The sequence below is a fragment of the Dendrobates tinctorius genome, unplaced genomic scaffold (assembly GCF_039654945.1).
Source record: "Dendrobates tinctorius isolate UK_male_01 unplaced genomic scaffold, ASM3965494v1 ptg000114l, whole genome shotgun sequence".
Lineage (NCBI taxonomy): Eukaryota > Metazoa > Chordata > Amphibia > Anura > Dendrobatidae > Dendrobates > Dendrobates tinctorius.
In genome coordinates, this window is record NW_027361782.1 from 24549599 (window position 1) to 24561720 (window position 12122).

The following is a 12122-nucleotide window of genomic DNA, read 5'->3' on the forward strand; positions in this document are numbered from 1 at the left end:
GGCAGCTTTGGGAACAGTGTGTAGGACAAGGGAGGGAACACTTAACGGAGGAGGAGCAGGTAGTGGTGTTATTGATGGGAATTAGGCAAGCAGCAGATGCTAAGTGGTCAACAGTAAAAATAAATCAGTTAATTAGCGGGTTAGCCTTTGGTTTTAAACTTAGGAACAGAACTGAGGTGACAAAGAATTTCTTAGGCTAGTTTTACACTAGCATATGGAGTAGCTGCGAAGGGAAGCGGACTTCCTCCGTGAAGCTCCGCCCTCGGCCTCACCTCCTCCGGTCAGCTCCGCCTCCGTCGGCATGCGGCCTGCGTACCCTATCTTTAGCATTAGGTACGCAGGCCGTGCCGATGTATGCGGATGCCTTCGCATCCGTCGTTTTGATGGTGCGGCGACCGCACCAAAATGCAACACGTTGCGTTCGGCGCAGGCGCCGCACTGTCAGAATGACGGTGCTGAATTCACAATTCTGCTGCACTATTGTGCTCTATGATCAGGGGCCACATTCTCAACCTGAATGTTACAGTGTGTTATGCTGCAGTCACATCCAGAGCTGTATTCACAATTCTGCAGGTATGCCATCTGATTCACATGTAGAGCTGCAGTATAAATCAACTCTTGCAAAAGCTGCATTCACAAACCTGCTTTACTCTGATACCTTATCCTACAGTCATCCCTACAGCTACATTTGCATTTCTGCAATTGTATTATTTCTTTTAATATCCAGTACTAAAATTCCAAATCCGTTGTTACTGTATATTATGCTCCAATCACATCCGCAGCTGCATTTTTACATACATGTTACACTTCAGTCACATCCAGAGCGGCATTCTCAATTCTGTACCTATATATCATGCCTTTTGCTTTGCTGCACACAGCATTCATAATTCTACTGTTATATCATACTTTATACTACAGTTAAATTCAGAGCTGCATTCCTAATTCTGCTATAACATTACATGTTTCATTCCAGTAACACTCAGAAACGCAGTCACAATTCTGCAATTAGGCTGGTTTCACATTTGTGTCTGTGCGTGCAGCGGTTTATCCGCATAGATCCGCATGCCTTATGCGTACATATATTTAACATGGTGTACTCAGGGACATGCGTTTGCGGGGGTCGGCGAACGCAACATGTTTTGTTTTACCTTTACAACTATATTAATGTGTTTCTTTGATTTCTAGGTTCCACATCATGAAGCCACCATTGACAACGACCGTTGTGGGACACCCGGGATCAGCTGCACTCGGACACTGTGGTCATTCGGCGGCTATGGGAAGAAATGGCAAGATTGCTGTTGGATGATTGGGACCACGCCACGCCACAAGTCAGAAAGGATTTTTGTAAGTATTGCAATGTGGTCTGATGCGGCAGTGAACCTGTGGTGCATTGTTTTACAATTTTCTTTTTCTTTTCCCCCTTCACAGTGAAGAGAGTCAAAGTCCGGTGGCGTTTGATGAAGGATCGCTTCAATAAGGACATTAGAGAGGAGAGTCGGGTTCGAAGTGGTGCTGCTCAAACTATTTCAAAATACAAGTACCATCGATGTAGGCTCTCCTTCCTGAGGCCAGCGGTTGGTCATCGAGCGTAAGTATTCTTGTGTTGTACTCCATGGTATAACATCTGAATTTTTCTTTTCCACAGGATATGTTGGCGCTTTAATTTTTTTTTTTTGTAGTAATGTTTTTCATTTCTTTTTCAAACAGCACCTGGAAAAGCACCGCTGAACCTGGATCATCCTCTGTTGGAGCGGCCTCTCATCGAACAGCCACCAAACAGTCCCAGTCATCCACAGCGATGCAGCAAGTGGGTAGGCTTCACAGGTAGAACAGGAAGCGGGTCCTTCAGGTTTTCCCCTGTCCCAGTCCTCTGCCACTGTTTTTTTTTTTTGCTCTTCTCACCAGCGGCAGAAGGCCTGGAACAGGCCACTCATGCCCGAGTTTGTTCGCACAGGCTCGGTCTTCCACAAAAGCCTAAAGGCTGTTGGAGACAGACTGAAAAGAGGGTTTGCGAATGTGAACTCGCTTTTCAAGGAAGTCAACCTATGCCTGGAAGCCGGAATGCAGGATAACCCGGTCACAGGGGAGCGCAAAGGACGAGGAGAGTAGTTAAAAGCTTTCTTCTTTTATTAGATTCCACAGAACTAATCTAACCAGCACCCCGGGACCTGCCAGCCTGGCGCTCCAATAATCTGTCTCATTCAGACTTCTCTACGCCTGGAAGCCGACCTTCAGAGACTGGCACAACATTTTTTTAATGCTATAGAGCTGAGCATGTCGGAAAACCTTACGCCTGATCTCCAGCTGAATGTGATGCAGGCCTGCCATGCTGCTTACAGCCAGGCTATGCAGACTTGGTACTTCCAGCAGCCACACATGGCATTTACGGCTGTTCCACCACTATCCAGGTTCATCACCATGCTGAGTCCTGTTGCACACCAGTCTACCTCCACCACCAGGCCCAGTCCTGCTGCACACCAGTCTACCCCCACCACCATGCTGAGTCCTGCTGTGCACCAGTCTACCTCCACCACCATGCCGAGTCCTGCTGCAACCAGCCTCGAGCCAGCACTCCCACCCTCCCAAAGAAAAAAAGCAAACAGAAGGCCAGTACCAGTTCAGCCCAACAAACCAAGGACTAGGACCAGCAAACATGCCCCCAAAACTATCCTACCACCTCCACCCTCACCTTCCAATGTGTCTTGTTTTCTAATTTGCCTCTCCCTTCCTATGCTTCAACTTCTAATCTGTCTATTTCCATCCTTTACGTCCCAGACCCCACTCACTTTGTAGGCCCTTTCCCTGGAACTCTTCCATCATCCACACATGTTAGTCAATCATCAAAGCACAACACTCCCCATGTCCATAATATTTCACCATCCCACATGCCTCAAAGCTAATTTTTTTATTCCCAAAAGCTAATTTTTTATTGTTAAATAAAAAATTGTTTTTGTTTGCACATTCACAGTCTTCTTTATCTCGGTATGCGCCGTCGCCGCAAACACACACTTGTGTGTATTGTATTGTTCAGGGAACTTGAAACAGGTGTTTCACTAGAGTTTTTTTATTATTAAAGTTAGCAAACATTACAGGAAAATTTTCACATTACAGGTACATTTTACCATTACAGGTAAATTTTAACATTACAGGTACATTTTAGCTGCTTAAACCATTTCGTCTTGCCATGCTAGACGTCCATTATCAGAAACAAAATACACAGCAAATATATCCCTCATTTGGGCAACTTCCACTGAAGTCCATAGAAGGTGATCTTGGTAATCACGCATTGTGTTAGTAACAGGCTCCTCTAGTTCTAAGTTTGGTCGCATTTTAGAAAGGATGTAGCTGTGCAGAACAACACACGCTTTCACAACCTCATCAATATTATCAATTTTTAGATTAATGGCTGTTCCCAAAATGCACCATTTAGAGACCAACAATCCAAAGGCACACGCCACAGTTCTTGTCAGTCTCCTTGTCAGTCGGTAGTTGAAAATCTTTTTTGTGTAATTTAAGTCCCGACTTGAGTCCGATTTTAGGAGGTTGGCACGCATTTGGAACACTTCGTCCCCAACCACAACAAACGGCATTGGCGGTCCTTCAGTGTTGGGAAGCGGTCGTGGCTGTGGAAAATTAAAATCAATTCCATATATACGTTAGCCCATGTCAGAGTTTTTAAAAGTCTGTGAGTCATTTCCTCGTTCAAATGAGCCAATGTCAACGGCAACAAGTCTGCAATTACCATCAGAATAGAAAAGTATTTTTTATAATTAAAAAACTCGGATCCACTTCCAACTGGTTTCCTAATGCGAATGTGTTTGCCATCCACAGCCCCCAAACAGTTTGGAAAATTACAAATGTCCATAAATTTTTCAGCATTTTCCAGCCACAGATCAGTTGTGGGTTAGGGGAGGGATTCAGAACGTCACATAACACACAGCAGGTGTCTGCAACAATCCCAGAAAGGGTGGACACTCCAATCCAGAATTGGAAATGGAGAGATGATAATGTCTCTCCAGTAGCCAGGAATCTACGGAACAGAAAATAGAAAAAAAATCAGTACATGGCTTTTAGAAAAAAAATGGAAAAAAACAGTACATAGCTTTTAGAAAAAAATGGGAAAAAAAGTACATAGCTTTTAGAAAAAAAAAAGAAAAAAAAAGTACATGGCGTTTAGAACAATCATATTAATGACAGGTTTTTCTTTTTCAAAATTGCGTACCTTAGGATTACCAACAGACGTTCCTCAGCAGGAATTTCTTGCCGTAGCTGTGTGTCGTGCCTGGTGATGGATCCTCGCACATGTCGCAGCAACTCATCAAAGCTCTGTTCCAACATCCTCGGGTAGTTGTAAAACTTCTGAGGGTTTGCACGCAGCTCGGTGTACAACGAGTGGTAGGTTCCATGGCTCTCTCGGACTTCAATGATGGGGTGTTACCAGTAGCGACAACGACATCTTCTCCGTCTTTTTCTTTCTTCATAACAAGCCACAGCAAAGGCATAAGCCAAGTTCAAATCCAAATCCAGATTACAATATAAGCTCTCCATGTACGAAGATCTTGCAGCAGGATACAGCAGCAAAAGATAAGGATTTCATCTGTATGAGGGTCTATATAGAGAATTTCCATGAGACACGCCCATTGGACATGGCTTGTGTCAAGGAAATTCTACTGGAAAAGCATTGTCCTATCAAACGGATGCACATAAATAGCGCAAACGCATGCCATAATGCATGCAAACTCAGCATTTCTTTTACGTCATGTGTAAGATGATGCGGATAAAAAACGCGTTAGCATGTGTTCTCACATGCGTTTGTGCATGCAGATGATACGCTGCACACATACGCAAATGTGAACCCAGCTTTATATCATAGCCTAAGCTACAGTGCTGTTCTTCATGTGTACTCTGCGCTTACCTCGAGAGCTGCAATCACAATTCAGCTCTATCATCCAGTCATAAGTGTGCTGTTCTATCATGCCTTATTTCCTAGTCACACTAAGAGCTGCATTCTGAATTCTGCACTTATAATTCGTTCCTCTGACCAATTCCTTGTATGTGATTTTCTATTGCCATTGTAGGAGAGTAAGGCTATTCTATGGGCCAGATGACTGTGTCGAAGCAGATATAGCAGAGCTAACATTTCCTGAGACTATGTAACTTATCGTCCAATGTGCAAACTGTCCTATTAATTACACAGGTATCATGGTACTATCATTTCCGCACTGTATGGCAGATTTATAGGATTATTTTGCAGCGGCACATCACAAAACGTCACGATTGCTTCCTTTTGTGTCGTTCTGGGTTTTAAGCTATTTAATATTTTGTATTCTTGTGAGATGCATTAATGGTATTTTAATCGCATAATGGGTGTGATCATGATGATGGGAGAAATAGTCCAGTCCACTGATTGTATACCGCAATTATAAATCCCATGCAACGGAGAGGAGCAGCACGCGGCCTGTGTCAGCGGCCTGTTCTCTCCAATTTATGGAGGCTTCAGATAAAGCGCACTAATGATTAGGGACAATGTATCAGAGGTTTGTTTGTAGATATCTATAAGACAATACGGACGAGAAAAACAAGGCAAATGATTATTGGCAGTGGTGGAGGCCATCAACAAGGCGAATATGATGGCGCTTTGGATGATGCTGAACATAAGAAATGACCTGATTAGTGATGGCGCACCACCTCAATGCCATATAAATGTGCTCAAATAAAGCTGCCATATAAATCCTGCAAATAACAGTGCCATACAGTGCCCACATAGCAGTGCCAAAAATGACTAAAAGTGCACCTGCTGGGAAAAATCCTGAGCCTGCATCTATCTGCTATACAGCCTTCATCATCCTCAACAGCAGATTTGAGAGGAGCTCTAGGCCGGCTGCTGTTAACCCATTAAATGCCACCATCAATGTCTGACAGCAGCATTTAAGCACGCAAACCGGGGATCACACTGTTCCATGTGCCTCACAATTGCGAGGGGCCAATGGGTCTTTGCCATAACAGTCGAGGGTCTGCTGAACGACCCTGTGCCTATCATGACAATTTTCCTGTGAATCTGTCTGTTACTGAAAAAGGGATTAAATAGTAATAAAAAAAAAATGTTTAAAAATAGAAAAAATGTATAAAAATGTAAAATCATTTCTTTATTTCCCCGTTAAGAATTAAGATATGAAGAAAATTAAAGCATATTTCGCATCGAAGACTGTCAGGTCTATCAAAATATAAAATTAATTAACTCCGATAGGAAAAAACAGTAAACAGTGCAACGAGAAAAAACAAGTGCAAATTTGCAAAAAAATGCAATAAAAATTTTTAAAAAATGTCGTATCAATAAAAACATCAGCACATCACACAAAAACAAGCCCCCACAGCTCCATCGAAGGAAAATGTCACGGAAAATCACTGAATCTCAAGGAGCTGGAGAACTGTGCAAAAAAGTTATTTGTAACACAAAGTGATTATCCAGAAAACTATTTTGAATTTTTTTTTTTTTTTTTTTGGGGGGGGGGGCGCGTAATTTCAGCATACTTGGAAGTTTTTTATCTATTTTCCTGGATATTAAATAGAAAAGCTAATGGTTGAATTCAAAATAAGTTGTCCTTCAAAAAAGCAAACTCTCCTACGGTAAAGTTGATGGAAAAGTTATGGCACTTAGAATAAGGGGGAGTGAAAAACAAAAGCGTCAAATCAGAAAATGGCCCGATTGAGAAGGGGTTAAAGTGAGCTGCAGCCGCTCACTGACTCAGCAGAAGAATGTGCGCCCCCTTGGGTAGTCACATAGCAGAGGCTGCTGTAATCTCTGGACCTTATAACCAAGTCCGCTGAGTGATGTTATAAATATTTGGAATTTTGCACAATTGTTGTAACATTTTAGCGGAACATACAAAGTCTGAGCTTGAAGATCGTAAATCGGATACATGTAAAAATAAAGAGCATTCACAAAATTCATAAACCACGTGTGCCAAGTTGAAGAATTTGGCGTAAAGAAAAGGACCTAAATACCACAAGACAAAAACAGAAAAGTGACTTAAATGATGAACTGGGTTCATAAACTCTGTCTCTATAGGGAGTGAGAAGACATGTTATACACTTTTATGCTCCCACGTTCTCATCGTGGTCTCTCAAGCACTGGCGCTCTGCGGCGAGCGGCTCCGTGCCGGAATCGTCTTTCCGAGAGCCCATTGAGATTCTCCTAAAGGGTAATTGGTGTAATAATTTTAATTGCAGCTGTCAGAGTGTCAGGCCGGCCATTATGATGCAGAGAGCGGAGAATCTTTCCCGACTTCTATTACACTTTTATATATCGCTCGCTGCTAATTAATAGCTTGTTTTGCTTTTCATGATCATCGACAAATTAATATGAGTGGATATTACAATGTAGCACAAAAATAAAGTATCTGCCAAACATCCACGTAGAGGAGAGGGAATATGAGACTAGGAGATTACACAAGTAAAAAGAACAGCAGCAGCTACTCATCCTCCTGCGATGGTTTCCAGCAAGATGCAGAATCTGTTTCTTAATGGAGAAATCTCAACCCCCATAAATGTGTGTGCATTTCTTTGTTTATTGAATGAGTACAAAAATTAATGACCATATACACTAAAAATTACCCCCTTTGTATATTCAGTTTATTAGGAACATTTACAATCTTCCTGCTGTTTGCCATAGGCAAAATTCACCACAAAATGACAACTTTACTGACTCTTGCAGTCTCAGGATTATTCACCCCTTCGTGACCAGAATCTTTAGTGCTTACTAGAGCCCTTCTGGCTGTTACGACCTGATGCAGATGCTGAGCCAGACATCAACCTCTGGCAGAGATTCTGAGTACATTTCTGATGGACAATGGCCTCCAGGTCACCAATAATTTTGGGTTTTATTTTTCAGCCGCATTCTGCACATCCCATCAAACATTTTCTACGGGGATCAAGTCAGTCAACTGTGACAGCTGTTCCAGAATCTTCCAGGACTACTTCAGATACTAAAGGCCCTTTTACATTTAGCGATGCAGCAGCAGCGATCCGACCAGCGATACGACCCGGTCAGGATCGCTGGTGCATCGCTAAATGATCGCTAGTGAGCTTTCACACAGAAAGATCTCACAGCGATGCAGCAGCGACGCAGCGCACGATACTTACCTTTCACACACAGCGATCCTGACGTCCTCCCGCCCGCGTCCAGCGTCGCTCGTCTCACACAGCAGGAAGCAGACGACGAGAAATGGAGCCGCGCGATCAGTACCAGTACCGGAGCTCTCCGTGTGGATACGTGGTACCTCCGTGTGGCAACCGTGTGCCGCATCAGGACCACACGGATGGCCGCCGGGTAAGAAGCGCTACAGTAAGCGCTGTTCCCCGGTGGCTGGAGCTGAACGTGGCTATCATTCTTCTCTCCTGCTCTGCCGGCAACAGCAAGCAGGAGAGAATGAAAAAACCCGACGTGGGGTCCCCCTTATATTTGTAACCAACCCGACGAAACTCACAGCTGGGGGCTGCTATTTTCAGGCTGATAAGGGGCCATTGATCTTGGCCCCCCACAGCCTAAAAAAAGCAGCCCCCAGCTGCCCAGAAAAGGCGCATCTATTAGATGCGCCTATTTTGGAGCTTTGTCAGGTTCTTCCCACTTGCCCTGTAGTGGTGGCAAGTGGGGTAATAAGGGGTTAATGTCACCTTTCTATTGTAAGGTGACATTAAGCCTGGGCTAGTAATAGAGAGGTGTCAATAAGACACCTATCCATTACTAATCCTATAGTAATTAAAGGGTTAAATAAACATACACACAATTAGAACAAAGTCTTTTAATGAAAGAATACACTACACACATTGTTTAAAGCTTTATCACACTCCTAATTCCATAGCGATGCCATCGTTCTCATGTAAAAAGTTTAAAATAATAAGCCAAAAATATACATTACCTGTCTGGCCCTCAGTCACGTCCCACGGTGTAAATCCATCTCGGGGGGTTAATCATTTTACAGGTGGAGTGCTGCTAACACAGCCGCTCCGACTGTAAACTACTGTAGAATGAATGGAAGCAGCCGGCGCAGACTCAGTGATGAGCGGTGACATCACCACTTGTTACTGAGCATGCACCGACTGAACCATTAATTCTGCAGTAGTTTACAGTCGGAGCGGCTGTGTTAGCAGCGCTCCGCCTGTAAAATGATTAACCCCCCGGAGAAATATTCAGAATTGAGAGTCCTCAGTGGTTGATACCTTTTAATGGCTAACTGAAAAGATGGTAACACATTGCAAGCTTTCAAGACTACTCAGGTCTCTTCATCAGGCATTGACTAATACAAATACTGAAGAATCACATATTTATACACAACACAGCACAGAAAAAATGCAATAGATAAGACAAGTGACGTGAAGCAGAACTATCATTGTGGGAGAAGGAGAAACAAATATTGGACCAGTTCATAGATAAGGAGTCTGGATGTTTTATTGTCCTCTGATTGGGGCTGCTGCGGATCTGCAGCAGTTCTGCAGACAGTGTACAGTACCATGTAAGTCTATGGGATTTACAATCCGCAGTGCACATGCTGCGGTTTTTTCACTGCGGAAAAGCTGCGGTTTTAAATCCGCAGAAAGAATTGACATGTAAATTCTGCGGATTCCGCTGCAGTTTGACACCTATTCCATTGTCCTGGTGTAAAACCGCAGGGGAAAACCGCTGACCAATCCGCAGGTAAAACTGCAGGTCACTTTACCTGCAGTTTTACCTGCGAATCCGAACGGAAAAATCTGCTGGTGTATCCGCAGCGTGTGCACATAGCCTTATTGTGTGACGATGAGAATTCATCCTTGTTCTAAGCTTTTGCCCTGTCTCCCCCACATACAGACCCCCAGTTGAACATTTAGTACAAATAATTAAGTACACCACATTAGATGTGATGCAGCTGAAAGTACCTGGGATCTTGTAGTCCTGATGTGAATTGAGGATCTTTATCTTGTCCGTGGTCATTACAAATGGACAGGTTTTACATTTTTTCTGGTTGCAAGGAAAGGTTCCTCCAGCTGTTGGAGAGGAAAGGGAGCTTCTGACAATGATGCTTCTTAGATTTGGGGGCTGCCTAAAGCATAGTAGTGGGTCTGGAAAAATGGATTGTAATCGGGCATCTTTTTGTAGTAAAGGTTGTAATTTCCGTGCAGCTCCCCTTAGCACTCCCAGATTTGGGTTGTAGGTGATTGCTAGAGGCACCCGGTTATTTTCTTTTTTAGCTTTGTAATTTGGTTTTCAGTTGTTCTTGGATGGTAGCCCTGATTCAAAAAGGTCTTTTTGAGGCGACCAAGGTGTTCGTCTCTATCCATGGGGTTGGAACATATACGATTGTATCTGATGGCTTGGCTATAGATAATAGAGTTCTTTATGTGCTTTGGATGGAAACTGTTCCATTTAAGGTATGTTGGACGGTCGATTGGCTTCTGATACAGGGATGCCTCTATTTCATTGTTTTTCAGCTTAATGATGGTGTCCAAAAAGTTCATCTCAGTGCTGGAGTAGTTGAGTGTTAAGTTGATGGTGGGATGAAATTGATTAAACTGTTCGTGGAACGTCTTTAGCTGTTGCTCAGACTCTGTCCAGATGATTAAAATATCAATGAAGCGGTAGTAGGCCAGAGGCCTGATGGGACATGAGGACAAAAAGTCGCTTTCAAGCTTGGCCATGAAAAGATTTGCATATTGTGGAGCCATTTTACTTCCCATAGCTGTGCCAGTCTCCTGTAGATAGATCTTGTTGTCGAATTCAAAGTAATTGTGGGTGAGGATAAATTTTATAAGTTTCACCACAGCAACAGGGCAAAAGCTTAGAACAAGGATGAATTCTCATCGTCACACAATAAGAGAAAAAAAAGAATGGATCTACCTGTGGCAAAACATTTTTGTATGCTGGATCACAACACCATGGATATGAAATTACTCGTATTGAAAAGTAACTTCACATCCCAGAGAGAGAGAATAGTCTGGGAGTTCAAGCTCATGATAACCTTTGACACTTTCAATGCTGGAATGAATGTGTCGCATGGATTTACGTCTTTTTACATCAATTAAGGAATTTGCTCGAAAGAACTCGTGGGGCATCACAACAAATTAGGAGACCCCAATCAGAGGACAATAAAACATCCAGACTCCTTATCTATGTCCTGGTCCAATATTTATGTTTCTCCCTCTCCCACAATGATAGTTCTGCTTTGCGTCACTTGTCTTATCTATTGCATTTTTTCTGTGCTGTGTTGTGCATAAATATGTGACTCTTCAGATATTGTATTAGTCAATGCCTGATGAAGAGACCTGAGTAGTCTCAAAAGCTTGCAATGTCTTACCATCTTTTCAGTTAGCCATTAAAAGGTATCAACCACTGAGGACTCTCAATTCTGAATATTTTTCTATCTACTGGTTAACACGGTACAAAGATATACATCTTTCCTGTAACCCCCGACATGGATTTACGCCGTGGGACGTGACTGAGCGCAGGACAGGTAATGTATATTTTTGGTTTATTATTTTAAACTTTTTTACAGGAGAACAATGGCGTTGTTTTGAATTTAGGAGTAGAATAAAGCTTTAAACAATGTGTGAAGTGTATTCTTTCATTAAAAGACTGTTCTTACTGTGTGCTTTTATTTAACCCTTGACTGACTCTAGGATTAGTTATGGATAGGTGTTTATTGACACCTCTCCATTACTAATCCAGGCTTAATGTCACCTTACAATAGAAAAGTGACATTAACCCTTTATTAACCCGACTTGCCACCAATACAAGGCAAGTGGGAAGAACGGGCAAAGCTCCAGAATAGGTGCATCTAATAGATGCCTTTTCTGGGCAGCTGGGGGCTGCTGTTTTTAGGCTGGTGGGCCAAGATAAATGGCCCTTTACCAATCTGAGAATATCAGCCCTCAGCTGTCAGCTTTAGTCAGGTTGGTTGTCAAAAACAGGGGGAACCCCACGCTTTTAAAAAGTTTACTTAAATAATTAAAAAAACCGCATCGGGACCCCTCTATTCTTGAGAACCAACCTTGCTGAAGCTGACAGCTGAGGGCTGCAGCCCCCAGCTGTAAGTTTCATCTGGTTGGTTCACAAACTGAGGAAGACCCCACGTCAGGTTTTCATTCAT

At 43.0% G+C, this 12122-nt stretch overlaps 1 long non-coding RNA gene across 1 annotated transcript; it reads left to right on the forward strand.

Moving 5' to 3' along the window:
- Positions 1-986: 986 nt before the first annotated feature.
- On the forward strand, positions 987-2908 carry LOC141101078 (uncharacterized). Its single transcript, XR_012234881.1, has 3 exons — positions 987-1344; positions 1429-1588; positions 1708-2908. It is a non-coding gene; the product is annotated as an uncharacterized lncRNA (long non-coding RNA).
- The last annotated feature ends 9214 nt before the right edge of the window (positions 2909-12122 follow it).